Source organism: Microcebus murinus, chromosome 22, assembly GCF_040939455.1.
Source record: "Microcebus murinus isolate Inina chromosome 22, M.murinus_Inina_mat1.0, whole genome shotgun sequence".
Lineage (NCBI taxonomy): Eukaryota > Metazoa > Chordata > Mammalia > Primates > Cheirogaleidae > Microcebus > Microcebus murinus.
Genome location: NC_134125.1, coordinates 14,223,340 through 14,245,826, shown reverse-complemented (window position 1 = coordinate 14,245,826; position 22,487 = coordinate 14,223,340). Strand labels below are relative to the sequence as shown.

At 52.3% G+C, this 22,487-nt stretch overlaps 1 protein-coding gene across 2 annotated transcripts in view; it reads left to right on the top strand.

The window, feature by feature from the left end:
• The window catches only part of PXN (paxillin), a 45,122-nt gene that overhangs the window by 11,972 nt on the left and 10,663 nt on the right, over window positions 1-22,487 (top strand). The gene's annotated exons all lie outside the window — the stretch shown is intronic.

Sequence of the window (22,487 nt, the reverse complement as noted above, 5' to 3'; positions counted from 1 at the left end):
TCTTTGAGGGCAGCCAGGCTGGAAACAAGCTGGGGGAAAAGAGGAGCGTCACCTGGAGGTGGTTGTCATGGCTTCCTGTGGTCACTTGTGTCATCTGCTTCCAAACATCCTGTTTGTGCCCCTAGAGCCACAGAAACACTGACCAGCAGACAGCTGTTATCTGCCTGAACTCGGCCAGAGCCTGGGGGCTGGGGTGTCTTGGTCCATCTACCCCTAGAGGAACCTTGGTTTGCTGACCACTGGCTGTCGAGGGCATTGCTGGTAGCAGCGCCCCTGGGCATCGCAGGCTGGGGCTTCATCGGGGTCCTGTCCTTCCTCTTCTCCCTGCTGGGACTGCCTGTGAGACTTTCCCTCCTAGTAGCAGTCAGCATGCCCCCTCGGCCCTGGACTGATTCACTCTTCCTTACACCCTGTGCTTGCAGAGCTGCCGGGAGCCTTGGGGATGCCGTCTCCCCTGTGGCCGGGAGCCTAGGGAATGCCATCTCCTCTGTGGCCGGGAGTCTCAGACCCTCACCTTTCTCGGTCAGAGCTGCCCACTTTTGATATATTTTTATACTGGACTTTCATCTAAGACCACAGTTGCAAAAGGGGTTTTGTGGCCTTTTTTTTTTTGAGACAGAGTCTCGCTTTGTTGCCCAGGCTAGAGTGAGTGCCGTGGCATCAGCCTAGCTCACAGCAACCTCAAACTCCTGAGCTCAAGCAATCTTGCTGCCTCAGCCTCCTGAGTAGCTGGGACTACAGACATGCGCCACCATGCCCGGCTAATTTTTTCTATATATACGTTAGTTGGCCAATTAATTTGTTTCCGTTTGTAGTAGAGACGGGGTCTCAGTCTTGCTCAGGCTGGTTTTGAACTCCTGACCTCGAGCAACCCTCCCGTCTTGGCCTCCCAAAGTGCTAGGATTACAGGCGTGAGCCACCGTGCCCAGCCATTTTGTGGCCTTTTAAAATTTTGAAAATGAAAACGTGAAAACATTTGAAAATCACTTATCAGGTTTAGCCCCTTCATTTTGCTGAGGGCCTCCGGGGAGAAAGCACCTGTCCAGGGCACTTGGTAGCACTTTTCCTTCTTTCCAGCCCTTTTCTTTCAGGATATCTGGGATCCTACTTTTCCTCAATTATACTTTTTTTTTTTTTTGGTGTTAATACAGATTTAGTAATTTCCTTATTTCTAAAACTACACACCTGGAAGATCGATGCTTATTGTAAAAAGAAAAAAAAAAGGTACTGAAGTGAAAGTTCCTTTTTCCTTTCCCACACCAAGAGTAACGATTGTTAATAGTTTGATGTGTGCCTTTCCCAGCCATTTTCTACACATTTATAAATATATAAGCATACATATGCTATACATACCTTTCATTGTTACTTTTTCAACTAAGGTGAAATTCATTTAGTATAAAATTAACCATTTTAAAGTATACAATTCAAAGCCATCCTAAATGCTGATTCAGTGGTATTTAGCATGTTCACAATGTTGTACAGCTGTTACCTCTATCTAGTTTCAATACATTTTCATCTCACCCCCAAAGGAACCCGCGGATCCATAAAGCACTCACTTCTCCTATTGCCTGCCCCCAGCCCTTGGCAACCACGGCTCTACTTTTTGTCTTGATGGATTTGCCTATTCTGGACATTTCATGTAAATGGAATCACACAATATGAGGCCTTCGTGTCTGGCTTCTTTTGGGGTTCATCTAAGTTGTAGTATACATCAGTACTTCATTCCTTTTTATGGTTGAATAATATTCCCTTGTATGTTTATGCCATGTTTTGTTTATCCATTCATCCGTTGATGGACATTGGGTTATTTCCACCTTTTGGCTATAGTGAATAGTGCTGCTATGAACATTTGTGTACAAGGATTTAATACCTGTTTTTAATTCTTTTGAGTTTAAAATGCTTCACTGTTCTTAAAGTTTATTCGTCTATATTATTGGCTGGGTGCGGTGGCTCACGCCTATAATCCTAGCTCTCTGGGAGGCCGAGGCGGACGGATCGTTTGAGCTCAGAAGTTCGAGACCAGCCTGAGCAAGAGCGAGACCCCATCTTTACTATAAATAGAAAGAAATTAATTGGCCAACTAATATATATAGAAAAAATTAGCCAGGCATGGTGGTGCATACCTGTAGTCCCAGCTACTCGCAAGGCTGAGGAAGGAGGATTGCTTGAGCCCAGGAGTTTGAGGTTGCTGTGAGCTAGGCTGATGCCACGGCACTCACTCTAGCCTGGGCAACAAAGCGAGACTCTGTCTCAAAATAAATAAATAAATATATAATTGTAAATTCTACTTCAGAGAATCACCACCTCTTGTTCCTCGGGTGACTTTAAAAGCCCTGGCTGTGACGTGGCTTCCTGACCCAATTGTTCCTCTCGAGGGCAAACAGTAACAGGTCAGGAGCAGGTGAAGGCAGGCTAGCGCTCTGTGAGAGCTGCCACCCGGCTTCCTCAGAGGGCCACTTGACTCACTTTCCTTGATATTAGTGTTTGCATGGTGCATCTTTCTCCATTGCTTTACTCTTTTTTTTTTTTTGTATATATATTTTTTTAGTTGGCCAATTAATTTCTTTCTATTTATAGTAGAGGCGGGGTCTCGCTCAGGCTGGTTTTGAACTCCTGACCTCGAGCAATCTGCCTGCCTAGGCCTCCCAGAGTGCTAGGATTACAGGCGTGAGCCACCGCACCTGGCTCATTGCTTTACTCTGAATATATGCATCTCTATATTTAAAGTGTATTTCTTTTTTTTTTTTTTTTTTTTTTCCGAGACAGAGTCTCGCTTTGTTGCCCAGGCTGGAGTGAGTGCCATGGTGTCAGCCTAGCTCACAGCAACCTCAAACTCCTGGGCTCAAGCAATCCTGCTGCCTCAGCCTCCCAAGTAGCTGGGACTACAGGCATGTGCCACCATGCCTGGCTAATTTTTTCTATATACATTAGTTGGCCAATTAATTTCTTTCTATTTATAGTAGAGACGGGGTCTCGCTCTTGCTCAGGCTGGTTTTGAACTCCTGACTTCGAGCAATCCACCCGCCTCGGCCTCCCAGAGTGCTAGGATTACAGGCGTGAGCCACCGCGCCCAGCCTAAAGTGTATTTCTTGTAGACAGCATATATTAAATGTTGTGTTTTCACTCAGTCTGACAATTTCTACATTTTAATGGGAGCGTATAGACCTTTTAACATTTAAAGTAATTATCAATATGGTTGGCTGAAGTCTGCCATCTTGCCGTTGGTTTTCTGTGTACTCCATCTCTTCTTCTTCTTCTTTTTTTTTTTTTTTTGAGACAGAGTCTCGCTTGTTGCCCAGGCTAGAGTGAGTGCCGTGGCATCAGCCTAGTTCACAGCAACCTCAATCTCCTGGGCTCAAGCGATCCTCCTGCCTCAGCCTCCCGAGTAGCTGGGACTACAGACATGCGCCATCATGTCCGGCTAATTTTTTGTATATATATTTTTTAGTTGGCCAATTAATTTCTTTCTATTTATAGTAGAGACGGGGTCTCGCTCTTGCTCAGGCTGGTTTTGAACTCCTGACCTTGAGCAATCCGCCCGCCTCAGCCTCCCAGAGGGCTAGGATTATAGGCGTGAGCCACCTCGCCCGGCCTTATTGAGTATTTTTTTAGGATTCCATTTTATCTCCACTCTTGTCTTTTTTAGCTATATATACTTCTTTGGTTTAATTATTTTCATGGTAGATGTATGGTTTGCAGGTTTAACTTACCACAATCTACCTTCAAATCACATTATACCGTTTCAGGTACAATGTAAGAACTTTTTAATAGTCTGTCTGTTTCTATTTCCTCCTCTCATCCTCTCTTGTCCTTTTTTTTAGATGCAAGATCTCACTCTGTCACCCAGGCTGGAGTGTAATCATAGCAGTAAACCCAGGCAGTGGTGTAATTGTAGCTCACTGTAACCTTGAACTCCTGGGTTCAGGCCACCATGCCAGGCTAATTAAAAATTTTTGTTTTGCAGAAATAGGGTCTTGCTATGTTGCCCAGGCTAGTCTGGAACTCCTGGCCTCAAGTGACCCTCCGGCCTCAGCCTCCCAAAGTGCTGGGATTACAGGCATGAGCCACTGCACCTGGCCCCATCTTTTATATTTATCTACAAATTTACTGTTTCTTATTCTTTGTTCCTTTGTTTAAAAAGAGCTTTTGAAGTCTAAAGAAATTAACAAAAATGTTGGGAAAACAGTGTTTTTTTTTTCCTTCCTCTCCCCTTCCATTTCTCTTCTAAAAATTTGTCGTTGTCTTCTCCCTTGACTAGTCTCCCTGCCTCAGGCTCACTAATCTGTGCATGCTTTGTGATTCATCTCATCTGTGGCTCAGTCAAGATAATCGATGATGCCATCAGTCACTCTGGGCTGCACAGCCCCACGGCTGGTGTTGCTAACACATTCCAGTGGTGCACGTTTCAGAAAATCCACACATTCCAGCTCACGTCTCCTGCCTCCTCTGCTCCATGGGGAGAGGTGTGACCAGATCTGCAGACCCTGGGGCTGCCACTCTCCCTGTTCCTTCTCGCCATGTCGCCTGGTAATGCCCCTTCTCCTCCTTCCCTAGCACCAAGCCAGAGTGCCTGGGCCCGGGCACCGGCTCTGTCTGGGGACCCGGACTCCCTCCCCCTGCCTCATTCCTGTGCCCTGAGCCCACCTCACCACAAAGGAAGCCAGCAAGGCCACACAGCGAGTTTCACCCTTAAGTACCCACAAGGGGCTGTGCTTTGGCCACAAAGTCTTATGGACTATTCCTTTGATTTTTTTTTCTTTTTATTCCCCCGCCCTCCTGATTTTTTTTTTTAAAGGATAGGAGTGGTGGCAGTTAGGGAGGAGTGGTGGTGACTAGATCACCGTGGATGGGACGTTCCTGAGATGGAAGAGCAGGGAGGACTTGGGCCCTGTGCTTGTGTGTTGCTCTCCCCTGTTGTGCTTTGCACATAGTGGGCTCTCGTGGGGGACCAAAAGGTGGCATGAACTGAAGTGGCAAGGCAGATCTCAGCATCACATGGGCTTGGTGGGGGTCATTCATTCATTTGTTCAGTGTCATCCACGGAGCCCTTATTATGTGCTAGGCTCTGCTGGATGTTCAGGGGGTGAAGATGGATACAGGCCCACTCCCTGCCCTCACTAGGCTGTTCACAGGACATGGTTGTTACAGGCAGTCCCCGCCAGATTGATGTGTGCTCCCATAGGGGAAGTACATGGCACTTTGGGAACTCAAACCCTCTCCAGGGAATGAGGTCAAGGAAGGCTTCCTGGAGGAAATGGTACTTTAATCTCTTTGGTTTTTGTTTTGTTTTGTTTTTTGAAACAGAGTCTGACACTGTCACCTTGGGTAGAGTGCGGTGGCATCATCGTACTACAGTGCAACCTCAAACTCCGGGGCTGCCTCAACCTCCCGAGTAGCAGGGACTACAGATGAGCACCACGCCACACCCTAATTTTTCTATTTTTAGTTAAGACAGGGTCTCACTCTTGCTCAGGCTGGTCTCAAACTCCTGGCCTCAAGTAATCCTCCCACCTCAGCCTCCCAGAGTGAGCCACCATGCCCAGCCTAATCTGACTTTTAGTTATGTGTTTAACTAGAACCTTGACATTTAGAAAAGCTTCAAACCTTTGTCCTTTACACAGATGGTCACTCTATAATAAGACTTGGGAATCTCTTACAGCAGAAGCCTCCCAGCATAAAAACAACACATTACTTTTTCTTTAGGTAAGCCAAGTGGATCCTCATTATCCTTGTGCTACAGAAGAGAAAATTGAGCTGTTAGGAGTCTCAAGGGATAAGAAAGGATTAAGCCTGGTAAAGAAGACAGAAGGGTGGTCTAGGGAGAGGGAACAGCATGTGCAAAGGCCTGGAGGGAGGAGGTATTTGTGCATGTGCACATGTGCTGAGTTCATTGGTAGAGATGAACTGTGTCCTCCCAGTGAGATCTTTCATGAAAATCAAACTCATCCTGAGCCACAAGGGCATGAGCATTCATTAGTCTTTGCATCCCCAATGGAATGACCTTTTGGGGGTGGCCTTGGTACGACAGCTGAGATGAAGCTGGCCTTTGGGGCATCTGTTATCCTCCAGTGAGATGTCGAGCTCTGTGCAAAGTCTGTCTGGGCTCAGCTGAGGATGGAGCCCTGGGCCAGTTCTGAAGGGCATTTCCATAAGAGTTTGGGGCCTGAGATTGTTTCCTGGTCTTGCTGGCCCCAGTGGTGAGCTCATGTGGCAGGAAGGACCTGGTTCCTCTGATAATATGCTTAGCCTGCCCTTCTTCCTGGAGAGTCCAAGATGGAGCTGACTTTGTATTTGAATTTCAGAGGCAGACTTCAGTGCAGATGGGAGCCCATGGTGTTCGTGAGCACTCTGAGAATTCCCAGAGCAGGCCGCACGCAGCCTCCTGAGCTTCTCCCAAGGCTGGACAGCGGGAACAACTTGTGTCTGGGAGAAGGGCAGACTGGAGTAGCAACATCCTATCATTTTCCAACCTGCTACTTTCTGGGCCCCTGAGAGATTCGTAGGTGACTTGGCCTGGGAAAGAAAGGCCTTGGGCCCCAGCTCCAGCGGCCCTGTGGCTCTGCCTGTCCTCTGTCTGAGTCCTGGTCCCTGCTGCCCTGACCCCCATCCATGATGGACCTTTCCCTGGGCTCTGCTCCCCCTCCTGTCTTCCCTGTCTCATCTGGTGGCTCTTCCATCCCTTTGGCAGGAAACAAACGTGGGAGGCATCCTGCCCTCCTCTCTCTTTCTTCGTATCCACTCACTGGGTCTCCTTGAGTTTGCCTGGTTTCATTTAAAGCATTGCAACTCTTGGTCTTCCTCCAGTCGAGCCCTGCCTCCCTCCCATCTCCCATGTACAAGCTGCCTGAGTGATCTAAAGTGCAAGCCTGGTCCTGCCGTTCCCCTGCCGACGGCCTTCCTCCCTGGCTTGCCCTTGTAAGTCCAGACTCCCCACAGGCCCTGGGCCCTCGACTCCTCTTCCACCAAGCTGGGACTTGCACACTGAACTCCAGTCCCTTTGGTCTGGGCACTTTCCCAGGCTGTTTTTCACCTCTGCCCAGAAAGCCCCTCCTTCCCTGTGCCACCTTCAGGGCCCTCTGCTGACCGTTCTGCACCCCCGTTTATGATGGTCTCCCACTAGCTAGTGCTACCTAGGGGCAGACGATGTCTTTGTCCCTCCCGTGCCCAGCGCAGTGCCTGTGCGCAGTATGTGTTGTGAACGTTATCTGAGCCATCACTGGTAAAGGTGATGCTGCCCCAGTGAGAGGGATGGCAGGGTCTCGCTCTTGCTCAGGCTGGTCTCGAACTCCTGGCCTTAAGCCATCCTCCCACCTCAGCCTCCCAAAGTGCATAGGTGTGAGCCACTGTGCCCGACTAGTTCTGCCCTTTTCAAGGACAGCCTTAGATACCCAAGAGAGGCCACTTCCTCTTCACTGGAGAGGAGTGTGTGCAGCATGGGTCAGTCCAGGCAGGTCCCATTCCAGAAATTCCAGTCTCCTGGGATTGAGGTAAAGCTGAGGCTGCTTCAGCCGCAAGGCATCAAACTTGTAAGCAGGGATCTGAGAGGGGCGGGAGCACACTGTCAGCCCTGCCCCAGGGCAATGGTTTCACCTTGGTGGAGTCCCAACTGCTTGGACCCTCTCCCCAAAGTAGTAGGGACACACACACACTATCCTGTGTGAAGTTTCAGGCATTTCAGGCCGTCCACAGAGGCCCTGGAGGGTGATCTGTGGGTGCCAGGTGCAGACCTCTGGTGTAGAGTTCAGCTCCCTCCCTGGGGGGATTCTCTTCCTCCCTTACCCTGGAAAGGGAAGAAGGGGGAATGGGGAATCCTTTTGCCCAATGGTAGGGGAGCTGAACTGAGTGAGCAGGAGGGAGGCTTGCAGGGCCAGGTGCAGGCTACCCGGTGGGCAGTGTCATGCTGGATACTCGGGGCCCCTGGAGTAAATCCTGGGTGGCTGGTGTCAATGCTCCAATGGCTGAATGCCCTGGCAGAGTTAGTAGTTAGAGACCTCAGATGGTTAGAGTTCCCAGACTCCTTCCTTGGTGCCTGCATTGCATTGTTGGGAGCCGATGTTTGCTGGGAACAGGTATTTGTTGGGAGCACCATGAGGCTGGGAGGTTGACCTTTGGACCAGACTCCCTGGAGGACCAGCAACACCCTTCTCATTTGCTCATGCACTGAGCTCCCACACCCTGAGTGCAGGGGTGCTCCCACTCCTGGTGCTCCCACTGGATGGATCTTTGAATCTAGGGATGGCTTCTAAGCTGGGGAGGGAGATTGGAGTTTTGGTGGGGTCCTCCTGTGCAAAGCCTTTCAGATTTTTAGCCAAGATCTGCTTGTTGACAGAGACCAATGGTTTGATCCTGGTGTCTTAACACGTGGATCTCAGGGCAGTGTGGGAGAATTGGGCTGCCCAATTGACACCTCTCAGAGCACCTCATCTGCAGTTGCTCATGGCTTGTAGTGCTGGGTACTGTCTCGCACCTGCTCAGGTAGGGCAGTCAGGGATGTCAGTTTTGTGGGTGGGACAGCTTCTCAGTCCCCATCTGTCACCTTGCATCACCTGATAGGCACTGATAGATATACAGACTGTGTGCTTGTGATATGCCAGGACTGCGTTATGTTTATTATATTATTTGTTCCTCCAACTGGCTTGAGTGAGCCTTGGGGATCCCAGAGTCGCCAGGATGTAGGGACTGTTCTGTAGATGAGGGAGCTGAGCTCAAAGAGGTGCTGTGCTAGCAAGTGGCAGAGCTGGAACTTGAACCCAAGCTGTTCAGCTCCAAAACCTATGCTGCATTTTGTTGTACGCTCACACCTGCTGAGGCCAGGCAGGTGATGCGAATGAATGAAGTGAGCAAAAAAAGAAAGGGAGCTAGATTGCAAACTGCTTCCAGAGAGGGCAGCCAAGTGAACCAGTGGTTGCTAGCTCTTCTGCCTGCTCCTGGGAAGCCAGAAATCTTGGTTTTCATGGGAAATCTCTTGGTTTCTTCAGATTAGTGCAGATTTCTTAAAAACACCCAAACACATCAATAGGGGATCCAGCCTGCAGGCTTCAGGCTGGTTGCCTCTGCCATATTCTCTGTTGCCTCTCCTACCCTCCTTGTCCCCTGGTTCTGCTGCCTCAATAATCCCCTCTAGAAGGAGAATCAAGAGTTTATTTCTGGTTGGGCACGGTGGCTCATGCTTGTAATCCTAGCACTCTGGGAGGCCGAGGCGGGAGGATTGCTTGAGCTCAGGAGTTCGAGACCAGCCTGAGCAAGAGCGAGACCCTGTCTCTACTAAAAATAGACAAATTAGCCAGATCCCAGCGACTCGGGGGGCTGAGGCAGAGGATCACTTGAGCCCAGGAGTTTGAGGCCGTGGTATGCTATGATAATGTCACTGCACTCTACCCAAGGTGATGGAGCAAAACTCTGTCTCAAAAAAAAAAAAAAAAAAAAAGAAGAAGAAGAAGAAAGAAGTTTATTGCTGAAAAAGATCTTAGATTATCTAGCCTCGCCCATAGCCATTTACAATTCCTGTGTCACCAAAAAGAGAGGCAGGCTTGAGAGGTAAGGAGCTGTCAAGTCAGGCAGCAGGGAGGATACATCTGCACTTAGGAGTCCCTGGTCCTGAGCCCTGGCTGTGCCCGGCCCACCCTCCTGCTCCTTGTGCTTCTGTTTCTCTTCCTCCGGAGACCTGGGGCACTTGCTCTCTGTCACTCCACACTGAATTTCCCTTGCCTTTAAGCCTGGCACAGTCCCTGTGATTTTTTTCCCAGAGGACCTGGACACTAGGGGAGTGTCGTGGCTGCTGCTTTTTGTGCCTGAGTTTTGAAATTTGTCTCTCTCATATCAAAATAGGAATCATTGCTCATGGTCAGGGGGATTTGACTGCTTTCATCCCAGCTCCTAGTTCAGCTAGGTGCGGGCTAAGAAAATGGAGGGGGGCCAGGCACCCCCTTTGCTTGCAGGAAACCCCCACCAAGGGACTTTGTCCCTGGAGGTAGACATCACAGTTGGAGCACAACAGGGAGGAGTACAAGAGGACAGAAACTACTATCCTTTAAAAAGGAGAAACAGGCCGGGCACGGTGGCTCATGCCTGTCGTCCTAGCTTTCTGGGAGGCCGAGACGGATGGATAGCTGCTGCTTCAGGGGTTCGACACCAGCCTGAACACTGCCTGAGCACAGTCAGACCCCATCTCAAAATCTAAAAAAAAAAAGTAAAAAAGGCAAAAAAAATACACAAAAACCCACAAAACAGCCGGGCACTCTTGCAAGCACCTGTAGTCCCAGCTACCTGGGAGGCTGAGGCAGAAGGATCGCTCACAGCCCAGGACCTGGAGCTTGTGGTGACCCGCCCTCACTGCACTCTGCCCAGGATGCTGAGTGACACTCTGTCTCCACAAAAAAAAAAAAATAAATAAAATAAATAAAAAGAAGAAACAAGTGGCATCAGAAAGGACAGTAGTGGGACAGGTGCTCAGTCAGCTCCTGACTTCTTTGATGACTGTTTCCTGCCTGGACATAAAGATGGGCAGGAGGAGACACAGCAACCCCAACTGGCAGTTGTGTTCTGATCAGAGGCTCCCTGATGTGCAGCACAGCTGTTGGGGGCAGAAGTACAGGGTTTCTTGTCCCATCATCCTTGGGAAGTTTAGCAGAGGAGCATCCAAAGGCAGCTGTACCCCCACCCCACCCCCCATGCACGGCAGCCGGGCCCAGAGCAGACACGATGAGGAACAATGGGGTTCAGGTGCTCCTGACTTAGGCTGGCCTGCTTCTGCCCCCAGGTGACCCTTCCCCTCGGCTCCTCAGAGTGGAGGGATCAGTCTCCACAAACACTGCAGAACCTGGCATCCGGTGGAACTAGTGACCCACGGTCACCCCTCAGAGTTTGTTTCCGGTAAAAGTTTGTTTCCACAGTTCAAAATCTTAACTTCCAAACAAACTTTTGGAATGCTCAGTGTACATCCATTGGGGACTTCCTGTGTGATGATTTGGGCATTACAGCTGTGTGCTGCTGTTGGTATCTGTCCTGGCCCTGCTGGGTTGGATTCCCAGAGCCTCAGAGTGTCTCCTGCAATAGAATCCAAACTGGGGATGAGGTAAGTCCCCCACCCACTTCAGTCTCCCAGTGTTGCCAGCCGGGCATGCTGGAGGGAGGCCAGCCCAGCCCGGTCAGGCCAGGTGGGAGCCCTGGGACAGCGGGTTGTCTGCCACAGCAGCCCCCGGTCACAGACAGCTCTGTTCAGTCTACCCAGGAGGCTTGGCATCTGCTTGGCTCTCTGTCTCACTCTGGCATTGGTGGGCTTCTTGCAGGCTGACTGCAGGATCTTGTTGGGTTCTCTCCCCACCCTGTCCTTCTTCCCTGCACCTTGATGTCCCTACATGTGCACCCTGCCAGCCAGACTAAGAGTCCCGAGGTCTTCCTGGATGTTTTTTGTTTGAAGAAAGTGTTTTCCTCCTTTTTTTCTATTGTGGTTTTCCAGTGTGACTCTGCAGCCTACATCTGCTTCCTGCCTGTCCAGGAAGAGACAGATTTCTCAACCTGGGGGGTTGGCAAGACTCTGGGCCGTGGGAGGACTTGGTGTGGCCCTCTCCAGGACAGTGGCTGGAGGCATCCCTCCTTTGTAGATCAGTGAGACCATCCCAGCAGGGCCTCCGGTCGGTCAGGCCTGCCCCTCAGGAGCAGGATTGGGGAACGAGCCTGGAAAGCTCCAGGGTCCCAGGGATGGGGCGGGGGGACTGAGATGAGACTTGGAGCTTTCATGCATGGGATGGACCCTCCCAAGACCGTTCTTTATTCAGGAGGTGCCGACTGTCTGTGTTGATACCAGCTGTCAGGGGGCCCCAGGATTTCCTAGAGTCCTGAATTCAACAGATGGCTCCTAAGACCTGTGAGACCAAGAAGACCCAGGGCTGGAAGGTGTAGATGCTTCTAGGGAAGCTAAAGGGTCGCTGAGGTTGAGCTGGGGAAGCCCAGGAGCAGCTGGCCTGACCCTCCTCCACTTCTTCTCAGAACTCATGACCATCTAAGATAGTGGTTTCAACTTGTGATCTGCCAAGGCACACCCTTCAGATGACACCCAAGGGTGTGTCTGGGGTTCTGTGTACTTCCCGGTTCTTTCTCTTAAGAAAACATTAGAATGCATGTGGCTGGGCCTGCTGGTCATGGAGTCATCTTGAACCCACTTCAGTTCATTTTCTCAAAAGCAAATCAGTTGCAACTGTCAATACTTTATAATAGTTAATCAAGGACTGGTGGTGGCACACATCATGGCTGATTGATCTCACATCAGGCTTGACACACAGAGCGGAGGACAGCTCTGGGCTCAGGCTCCTGTGTCCCCAGTGTGCGTGTGCATTCTGCAGGCATGGGGTAGGTGGGACCAGTGGTGTAGAGGAAGAAACCCAGAACCATGTGCTTTTTTGCTCAGTAGAGTAAGTGCCTGGGTGAGACACATGGCTGTCCACTGAAAGAACATGTAGGCCGACTGTGGGTTGGAGTGTCTAGGCCAGCCGGTTCTGTGTCTCTCCTCAGTTGGCTGGTTTGGTGCGCACAGTGGAGCCCTGTCTGTCTCCTGATGATTCTTATGCCACCCCCTCGAGGTTGAGCCTGGAGATCGGTGCCTGGGGCAGCCCCCTCTTTATGGGGAGCACAGGTGAGCTTTGCAGGCAGACGGTGGGGGACTGTGGCTGCCTGCAGAGCATACTCACTGGACTGTTCTGGCCATCTGCATCCTAATCTGCAAAATGGGATTGTGGGGCCAGGCTCATAGGGTTAGGGTTAGGGTTAGGGTCAGGAATGGTGTTTCACTCCTTTCCTCCTTGGCCCCTCCAGAGCTTTCTGGCCACACAGCCCTAGCACTCTGCTGGGCTCGGAGCTTCCGGGCAGAAGCAGGGGCACTCTCTATTGTTGCAATTCTGGGTTCAAAGCCATAGGGCTCTCAGATGGCTGTGACTTACCGGCAGGCAGTAGAGATGGAGTGGGGTGGGGTGGGGGTGCCAGAGCCCTGCAGCTTTTCCCTCTTGCCTCTTCCTTGCTAGGCAGCGGGTCGGAGGCGGCTGGGCTCAGCAGATGTTCTCCAAGGAGGACTTGGAATGAACCCAAGACACAGGGTGAGGTCAGTGGTTTGCTCAGCAAGAAGGCCCGAGTTAGTGACAACCTGTCACAGCTCCCAGGATCCCTGGCTGCCGTCCCTGTCTCTAACTCCTCCCCCTCCCAGTCTTAAGGGAGATGAAGATCAGTGATGCAGATTTATTTACTGAGTGTCTCCTCTGTGTCAGACTGGAGCACTCATGTTCATTTTATCTCTAGCCACGATGATGGCTTTCACATCCTTTTTCATCCATTACACACCGTGTGTGCTATGAGGTGTCTGAGTGAACACCTCGAGTGGCCCAGAATGACCTAGTCCGTAGTTACCTAGGCTGGCAAGCAGTGGATTTGAACCCATCCACTCACTGTTGGGAGGCCTGCTCTTTCAACTACACTGCCGTGCAGGTGGGATGCCGGAACGGTGTACCAAAAGCTTTGTGACTGTCCCAGTATCCGGATCTCCAAAGTCCCCAAGAGCATGTGCAAAATCATCTCTTTGAAGCCTCTCTCTTTTTTTTTTTTTTTTTTTTTTTTTTGAGACAGAGTCTCGCTTTGTTGCCCAGGCTAGAGTGAGTGCCGTGGCGTCAGCCTAGCTCACAGCAACCTCAAACTCCTGGGCTCAAGCGATCCTTCTGTCTCAGCCTCCCAAGTAGCTGGGACTACAGGCATGCGCCACCATGCCCGGCTAATTTTTTCTATGTATATTAGTTGGCCAATTAGTTTCTTTCTATTTATAGTAGAGACGGGGTCTCGCTCTTGCTCAGGCTGGTTTCGAATGAAGCCTCTCTTTTGGTCTTACAGTTTCACTTGCATTTTGCATTTGCCTCCATAACGTAGCCTTGCTTGTTTTAATTTAAGACAGTGATTTAAATTTCTTGCTCCTGAGCAAACTCAATTTTCAGAAGGTGTTCTGGGTTTATCCTGAGGTGGCTTCCTGTACCCCTGGCCTCCATCTGTCCCCTGGGGGTATGGACATCCCCATGGGAGAGGCATGTTCAGTATTGTGAATAAAGGCTCATCTGGGAAAAGGGCAGGGGGTCCCGGCTTGGCTGGAGAGGTGGGTTGCAGTGAGGGGGCCCAAAGAGGTGGTGAAGGCTAGTTTGGGGCCATATTCTGAGAGGCTTAAGACCAGAATGCCAACCCCGGGGGTTCTGACCTTGTCCCCTGGGCAGAGAGGGGAGAGGGCATCAGTGGGTGAGTATTGTGACTGCCCCTTGCCCAGCACACACTCATCCAAGCCCTCTGGACCCGGGCGGGGAAGGAGGTTCCTGTCCAGAGAGAGCCTGCACTCCAGTAGGAGGGTCGAGAGTGAAGTGTGCAGTGCACGCAGGAAAGGCAGGGCTTCAAGAAACTCAAACTGATGGTGTCCACAGGAAGGGCTAGATTGGGAGAACCCAGAGCAGTGGGCTGCAGATGAATTCAAGAAGGGACTGCATGCGGATAGGATGCCAGTCCAAGAGGCCGGCAGCCTGTGATGGACAGAAAAGGAGGCAAGTGATGACTGGAAGTGGTGAAGGAGGAAGTGGTGTGACTTGGCGACCAGTTAAAGTGGGAGCTATTAAAGGGCTATGAGGAAGGAGGACCGGGCAATCAGGAAATCAAGGAAGAGCCGCTTTAGGGAAATGACCCAGCTGCCTGCGGAAAGGGGAAGCCCTGGCCTGTGCCATGGTCATCTCGGGCTGTGTTCATTAGGCAGAACCCGACTAGCAAAGAACCCGTTAACCCGTGGGTAACGGGTGCTGTGAAATCCACACACATCATGAAATCATGAAAAGACTGCAGCTCATCCCAGGAACAGGCAAACTTTTGAACTTTTCGTTTGGGTCTCTGTGGGGTGGATGACTCACTCCTGAGCCCCTCCTAGCCTCTGTTGGTGATTAGCAGGGGTGAGAGGCCCAGGGAGCCGCCCTGCTCTGCTACAGAACAATTCGCCTCAAGGGCCTGGATTGCAGGGATTAATTGGAGTAGATTTGGAATAGCTGAGAACCTTTCCGGCACATGAGTCTCCTGGGTCGAGGCTGACTGTCTTTTTGTATATGAATCTGGGTTTTACCCATTGAAGGAACTGTGGGTTGGGCCTGAGCAGGGGCCTCTAGACTTGACCTTAAAAGGTCCAGAGTCTCTGGGTGACCTGAAGAGGTGGATGAAATCTGATCACTGAGGTGCGTCCTTGGTGTTCCGGAGCCTCTGGAGGGGGGAGGGGCCCGCTGATCTTGGAGGGGAGAGATGAGTTATTTACAATATGAAAGACACTGTGCTCTTGGCCTGTCTGGACTGTGCTCCTGTGCCTGTCGCCACTGCAGACACGTGGAGGTGTTCAGAGTAAACCTCTTCTCATCTGCTGCTTAATCTTCTAGAGCCAGAGCAGATGGGGAAGTTGCAGCAGCCAGGGGCCTGCTGGGTGGGCCCTGTGGGCGTACCTGGTGCAGAGGGGCCTGGCACAGTTGCACTTCTGTCTACAGCTCAGGGTGACCTCTGCAGTTGCCTTTCAGCCTTTATTCTCTGTGATCTCCGGTTACCTGGGCCCTGTGACCTTGGGTACAAGCCAGGCACCCAATAAAAAAGTGAGCCTGCCTGCACACTCACATTGTGTCAGTCTCTGCAAGGAAGGGCTCGTCAGCAGGCAGGAAACCACCCTCCTATGACAGGCACATAGGAATCCCAGGGAAGAACCACCTTATCCAAATGACCATCCCCTCCTCCTCCAGCAGCAGGCAGACTGGAAAACTCCCCAGCCTTCTCCCCTGGCTTCCTGTGTGTCACACCCCCCCACACACCCAGCCCACACTTCCTTGACGGCTGTGAGAGTAAAATGGCAGTTCCTGTTGAGTGAGGCATGAGTCAGCGAAGGAGAATTGGTGGCTGAGTCTTCATAACCTCCAGGCATGGCTATTAAATATTTAAATGACACTATGGTATTGATCGTTTCTCATCCATCCCCTTGAGGCGAGCAGTTCCTGCCTGGGATTCAGATAATAGCAGTATCTTGGATTTAGATTTTAGGCTAACTGCAAAGAGCTCAAAGGTGCTATATAAATCTCGCCCATAATCGAGTAGTATCTCCTCCTGAGAGCTCACTACCAGGATTGGGGACAAGTCAGTCTCTGTCCACTCTACTGCTAGAGAAGACATCCAGAGAGCTTTTATAGGATCCGCCGATGGGCACCCAGCAGGCTGGGGGCTTGGATCAGGGCATCCTGGCTCCTGCTCCTGGGCACTGGCTGCTTTCTCTGCTCACTGCTCCATCCCCGTCCTCCTCTTCACAGCCCCCCTGTCATTCAGCCATTCATTCTAGCTCCTGGGGTTATGGCATCAAGCAAGACAAGACAAGGTCTCTGCTCTCTGGAGATTAATTCTTGGAGAGGAGACAGTTGAAAAGAGCCCAGATTGGCCGGGAAGGCACCTCCAGGAGATTGAGTTCCTAGTCAGTGTCTGGGCCCTAGGTCCCAGGGCTGGGTGGGGGCAGAGTGGATCTGTCCTAATTGTGTGTGGATTGTTCCTTACTGGCCACAGATCTGTCTTTCCTCTGAGGATGGTTATCAGGATAAATATACCCAGCTCCCCATTCCTGGGGAGTTACTCACTGAGTAAAAGCACCCCGCTGCGGATTAGATTACCTCCGCTCTAACTGCTCATGTGCTCCAGGCTGGGGGAGGGGAGAGGGACTTGGGGCCAGGGAAGGGGGAAGACCTGCCTTCCCGCTCTGCTCTCCTTCCTAATCTGGAAGAGTCTCACCAAAGGGGCTGAGATGAGACCATCCCTGAGCTGGTCCTGCTGTTTCTGTAGCTCCTTCTTTAGGAAGAGCCAGGCCCCGCTTACTGCTTGTATCCCTGGGCTTCGGCAGGAAGCCTAGTAGCTTCTCTGGCACTCGAGGCTACCACGGCTGCCCAGGTGGTCAGCAGGGGGCCGAAATCTCCCTTGCCCAGAGTTCAGTGCCCAATAAGATAGGCCCTGAGGCTGGGCTCTCCAGACCTCCTCCGGTGGGGACTTGCAGAGCTGGCGCTGTCTATCTGGGAGTCTTGGTTTCATATTAAATGGCAGGGACAGACAGCTGGCCCTGGGCTGTTGGGAAGGCCCTTGTGCCATGGCAGCCCCCTGCTGCTTTTCCGGAGCTTTCAGAGTGGTGTTTGCTGCTCCTTCCTTCTTGCCAGTCCCTCTCTGGGGGCCTGGGGCAATGAAAGTTGAATTAAACTGGCCTTTGGAAAGAAGGTGGGTGAGCCAGCTCAAAAAGATCTCATTCTTACTGTGGGCCTCTCCCAGGCCAGGCCTCACGAACACAAGTCACGTCAAGGTGGGGTCTGCCTGATGGCCAGAGGACTGTACCTCTTCTAGTTCTGCCTGGGCTGCTGGATGGAGAAGTCTAGAGTGGTGCAAAGGCGGGCAGACGGCAGGGTTCCAGGCATGGGGACTGGTGTGGCAGGGCAGCCCGTAATCTCGGGGAAGGGACTGGAAAGCCGGCTCGGTGACCCACACTCCCCTGTCCCACCTGTGGGTCTGGAGGTGGAGACCTGGCGGGGAGGCTTCTCCTATAGCACACTGTGCTAAATAAGCACGTTATATCTATTTTTCTCATTTACTCCTAATCCCATGAGTAAAATGGTAGAATTCCTATGAGGCAGACAAGGAAACTGAGGCACAAGAGCAGTGAAGGAGCCTATCCAAGCCATTCAGCCCCTGCGCAGTCTGTGTGACTCAGAATTCCCCTGCGTACATTGTAACATCTGCGTCCCCAGAGCCCCGGTCCTCCCCCACCCCCCCAAGAGATGGACCTTTATCTCATCTCTCTTGGCGCCTGTCCAGCTTCAGGCCTCTGGTCCTGACAGTCTTTATCACAAACTAAGATGTGGCCGAGGCTGGAGTAGGAGGATGAAGCCAGGCTTGTGAAAGAGCCCTGACTTGTTTCTAGTTGGGGGTGGGGAGGAAGGGTTTCATTGATTCTCTTTCATCTAGGATTGAGTGTCACGTGTCAGTGGGTCAGCGTGGGTCCTCAGAGCCAAGGTCTGGGGGACATCCCCCCACTGGGGGCACAAGGGGACCTTGGGCACCCTCCACCCCTGGGATGGCATGGGAATGTGAGGGGCAGCTGCATCTGCAGTGGAATGCGGGCAGACCGGCCCCTTAGTCCCCTCCTCGGAGCAGAGCAGCTCAGACCTGGCGGGACTGGGGCATGTCTGATCTTAACCCCCTCAGACCTGCAGCTCCCACCCGTCCTAAGGATCACGCTGGGTGTGGGTCGTCAGTCGTTGGTCGCTGGGGCCGGGTGGGGCCTCTTCCTCTCTGCCTGGCCGGTGAGCGCTGTGCCTCCCGCCCCAAAGCCGCTGCTGCTCAGACCAGGCGCAGCTGTGAGGTCGAAACAGGGGCATGCGTGGAGCTGCTTTGCAAAGAGGGCACTAGAAGCCAGGGCATGCATCCCTCTGGGTCTGTGGAGCCCCGCCAGGCTGCATGTCACTCTTGGGTCCCTTGGGGCACGCCTTCAAATGATAGTGTTTTTCATGCACGGCCCCGGGGCCTTGGCACCCAGGCCATCTCTCGCTCCTGCTAGTGGCCTTCTCTGCCCCTCAAGCTCAGCAGAGTTCTCTTAGGATTGCAAGTTCCCCACTGCGTCCTTGGCTGGGAGGCTCCCGGGTCCTTCCACGGCTGGGCTGGAGGAGTCTGTGATTGCTCGGGGTTACCTTTGGTTAGCCCAGTGGCAGGAGGCCGACTGGCCAATGCCGCCCTCTGGTGGACACGATGGAGATCTGCACCCCTTCCTCTCCAGGGCATAGCTCTGTGGCCTTTGCCCCTGGCCTGCTGGGGACTTTGCACCTGACCCGCCCTTGGCCTCCAGACAGTCTGACGCTCCCACCCCCCAACACATTGCATTGTCTTGCCCAGTGACCTTGGCTTTCCCTTTTCTGTGGGTACAAGTGCCAGGGCCTGTGTCAGCTGGGCCAGAGAGGCAAAAAGGCTGCAGAGTCCAGAAAAGGGAGGCCCCAGGGAGAGCTTCCTCCGCAGGGTGAAGGGTCTGGAGGGTCTTGGGACAGGACCCAGAAACTTAGTAGAATAATGCTGAGGAAGTTTGAGGCTTTCCTTGGACTGAATGAGGACTTCCAGGCAGGGTATCTGGAACCTGTCTTCCCAACACGTGGGAAGGGAGGGTGCGTTCCTGGTCTTGCAGAGCTCCAATAGGTACCATTTTCTCTGAAGAGGGGACAGCCTGACACCTTCCATGGGTATGAATAGAAGGAATATTTAGAGCCAAATGAAAGGCTGTAGCTTCAAACGAGGGGAACCTGCTAGGATGGGGCTCTGCCTGCAAGTGGACCCCTTTGTGCAGCAGTCTGCTGGCTCTGTTTACTCAGGAGGAGTGTGCTGAGCTTGCAAGGAGACTTTGGCCCTTAACCCTTTTGCAGCCTGTGGGGAAGCAGCAGGCATTTGCACCCATTGGAATCCAAAGTAGAGTTAAGAGTCTACTTCTTCTCTGCGTCCTATATTCCTGACTCTCTTTCTTGAGGGGTTTGTGGGCTGGGCAGGGTGGAGTGTGGGGTCCAACCCCTCTGCCTCTTGCCTAGTGATTTGGACGTCAAGTCCTGTCCACATCTCAAGGTAAGGACTAATGGAGAGAGAGGAGGAAACCGTACTAGAGACCCTGTGGCTTATACAGGTATTTGCTGGGATTCCTCTCTCTTTCTCAGATGGACAAAAGTTTGGAGAAAATTGGAAAATTTTGCCTTCTCTCTGATGTCTATATGTGCCGCACTTAAAAAAAAAATCTATAGGGTTGTGCTCTGTCACCCAGGCTGGAGTGTATGATGCAATCATAGCCACAGCAGCCTCAAACCGATGGGTTCAACTGATCCTCTTGCCTCAGCCTCCAAAGTAGCTGGGACTACAGGCTTGAACCACCATACCTGGCTACTTTTTAAAATTTTTTGTAGCAGTGGCGGTCTTGTTATGTTGCCCAGACTGGTCTTGAACTCTTGGCCTTAAGTGATCCACTCTCCTGGGCTTCCTGAAGTGCTGGGATTACAGGCTCGAGCCACAGAGCCTGGCCCCACATACCACACTTTGGTTGTTACTTTATTATTTTACTTTTATCTTCAAGGTTACCCTTTTCATGTCCTGCCCAGATTCTACCCAGAAAAGACTTAGGAGGAGAAGTTGGTGCTTTGCATCCTACCCTGCTCTCCTTGGATGAAGACATTTTCCTGGATTTTACAAAGCAAATAAAATTGTGATGTTTTTAACTTCCAATGTACTGTAGCCTCTGCTATCCTTTATAAACTTCACCCCAACACTATGAGGTAGGGGTTATTGACCACAGCTTACTGAGGAAACAGGCTCAGAGAAGCTAAGCGATTTGCTGTGAGGTGTGGATCGTAAAGGATTGGGGACTTGAACTCAGGTCTGCCTCAACTGCAGAACTAGTGATCTTGTGTCTCTGTGCACCAGGACTGTACCCTCTCACCCACGGTTGACCGACACAGGGATCTATCTTGAAAAGAGTCCACTGAAATCATAAATCAGAATCTAATTCATAAACCAATAAACCAAGCTGAGAATCACATAACCATTAGGGGCTGTGGGAGTTTGGCAGAGTCCCTGATTCAGAATGGTTGACAGGGAAGGGTAACCCTTTACCTGCTGTTGGGTGTTTGGAGCCCGAGAAACCTGAGTTCAGAGCCCAGCATTGTCACTTCGGCCAGCTTTGGCAGTGTGGGGACATGACTTCTGCCTCTGAACGTTGGTTTTACCATCCATACTAGAGTCATTGTGATGAGGAAGGCAGGTAGCACAGGATAAGCTCCTGGCCCTGGTGAGTGTTCAGGAAGGGCAGCTGCTCTTGCTGTCCCTACCAGGGTAGCACTTGTTGCCTGCTCTGGGGAGCCCTGTGGGATGTTGTAGCTTGCTCTGCCCATGATGGAGGAGGGACCTACCCATGCTGGGTTGAGTCCAGAGGAAAAGGTGATATTGCGTGAAGCCCGGGCAGCAGGTGTGGCCCTGGAGGGGCCACTGGGATTGGCCTGGACACTGGTTCCTTTTCTGCTGTTACCTAGATATACCAACTCCCTCTAGTTCCGGTTTGCTTAGAGACAGGAAGCCAGACCTTCTTTGGAGGACCCGGAGGGGGAGGGGGGCTGCAGGAAGAGACCTTCCTCAGAAGTCAGGAGACCAGGACCTGGAGGATCAGACTCTCCTCTAACCATCTGGGCAGGAGCCTAGGGTAGGTGTGGCCAGCCTCAGGGGTTGGAGATCAGGGCAGGTCGCTGGGAGAAGGTGAGGCCCTGGGTGAGGGCCTTGCTTCCCTCTTCCCCCCTCTGCGTAGGGTGGGGCCAGGGCCACAAAGAAGCATCAGAGTGTGGGCTCCGGACAGTCAGGAATTTGAACCCTTTAAATATGGTATCTTGTGGTCACAGCAGCCTCATACAGGCCAATTCTTTAGGGTTTGGGGCTTCTGAGGAGTCGCACAGTCCTGCCACTCCCTGGCTTTGTGAAATTCCGACTAGACAGAGTATTCGGAGGATTAACTGAGACGCTGTGTGCAGCATGTCTAGCACGGTGCCTGGTACTAGGAAATGGCAATGAACTCGGCCATTACTTTTTTGATGGTTATTATCCCGAAGACTAGACATCAAGCATTCCCGACCCCGCAGGTTACCAGGGAGCTGAGAGTGAGCAACTCCAGGAGCACGGCAAGAATGAGGGTGTGGCATCTGGGGCCGCTGTGGGCCGTGGGGTTGCTAAGGGTCCTGGGAGGGGAGGGGATAGGGTGTCAGCAGTTCCTCCCCCTCCCTTCCAGCTGTGCCCTTCTCGGCTGGGACGGGGCAGACCTAGGGCCCCTGGTTGGCTGCCAGGTGTCAGGGTAATGGACGCTTGTGCTGAGGGCTGATTCGGCTCCTTTGCTTCTGTTAAAAGCAGAATAGTGGGGCCCTGGAGCCTCTGGGGCCAGGCTTCTGGCCAAGCTTCCGCAGAAACAGCCGACAGAGCATTCCTGTCCCCTGCTCGCCGAGAGGGTGGGGACCACTGCACCAGCCCATTCCTTCCCCCACGTCCCCACACACCTTGCCCCATAGCCTGGGGTTCTGCTTCTACCTGCTCAGGGGGGCAGGTGCCACCGCAGGTGCCCTCTCCAGTCTGGGGGCTGAAAAAGCCTAAGCTCTTGGAAGTGAAGCGAGGGCCTGGCTCTGCCGGGCCCCTCCCCGTGACGTGGGCCCCTCCCGCCCATTCTCCCTGCGTGGCCCTGCGGATCCAGAGGTCCGGGCAGGCATTTCTCACTCACAGCCAGCGGTGCAGCCCTGTCAGCAGGGAACGGAGAGCCAGGTGCCCGACTCCCAGAGGTAGGCGCGGCCCCAGGGCTAGGAGTCCCGCAGGAGTGAGCCTCCAGGGCACCTGGAGTCTGGGCTGGAGAGAAGAGATCAGCTCTGGGAGCCGGTTCTTGG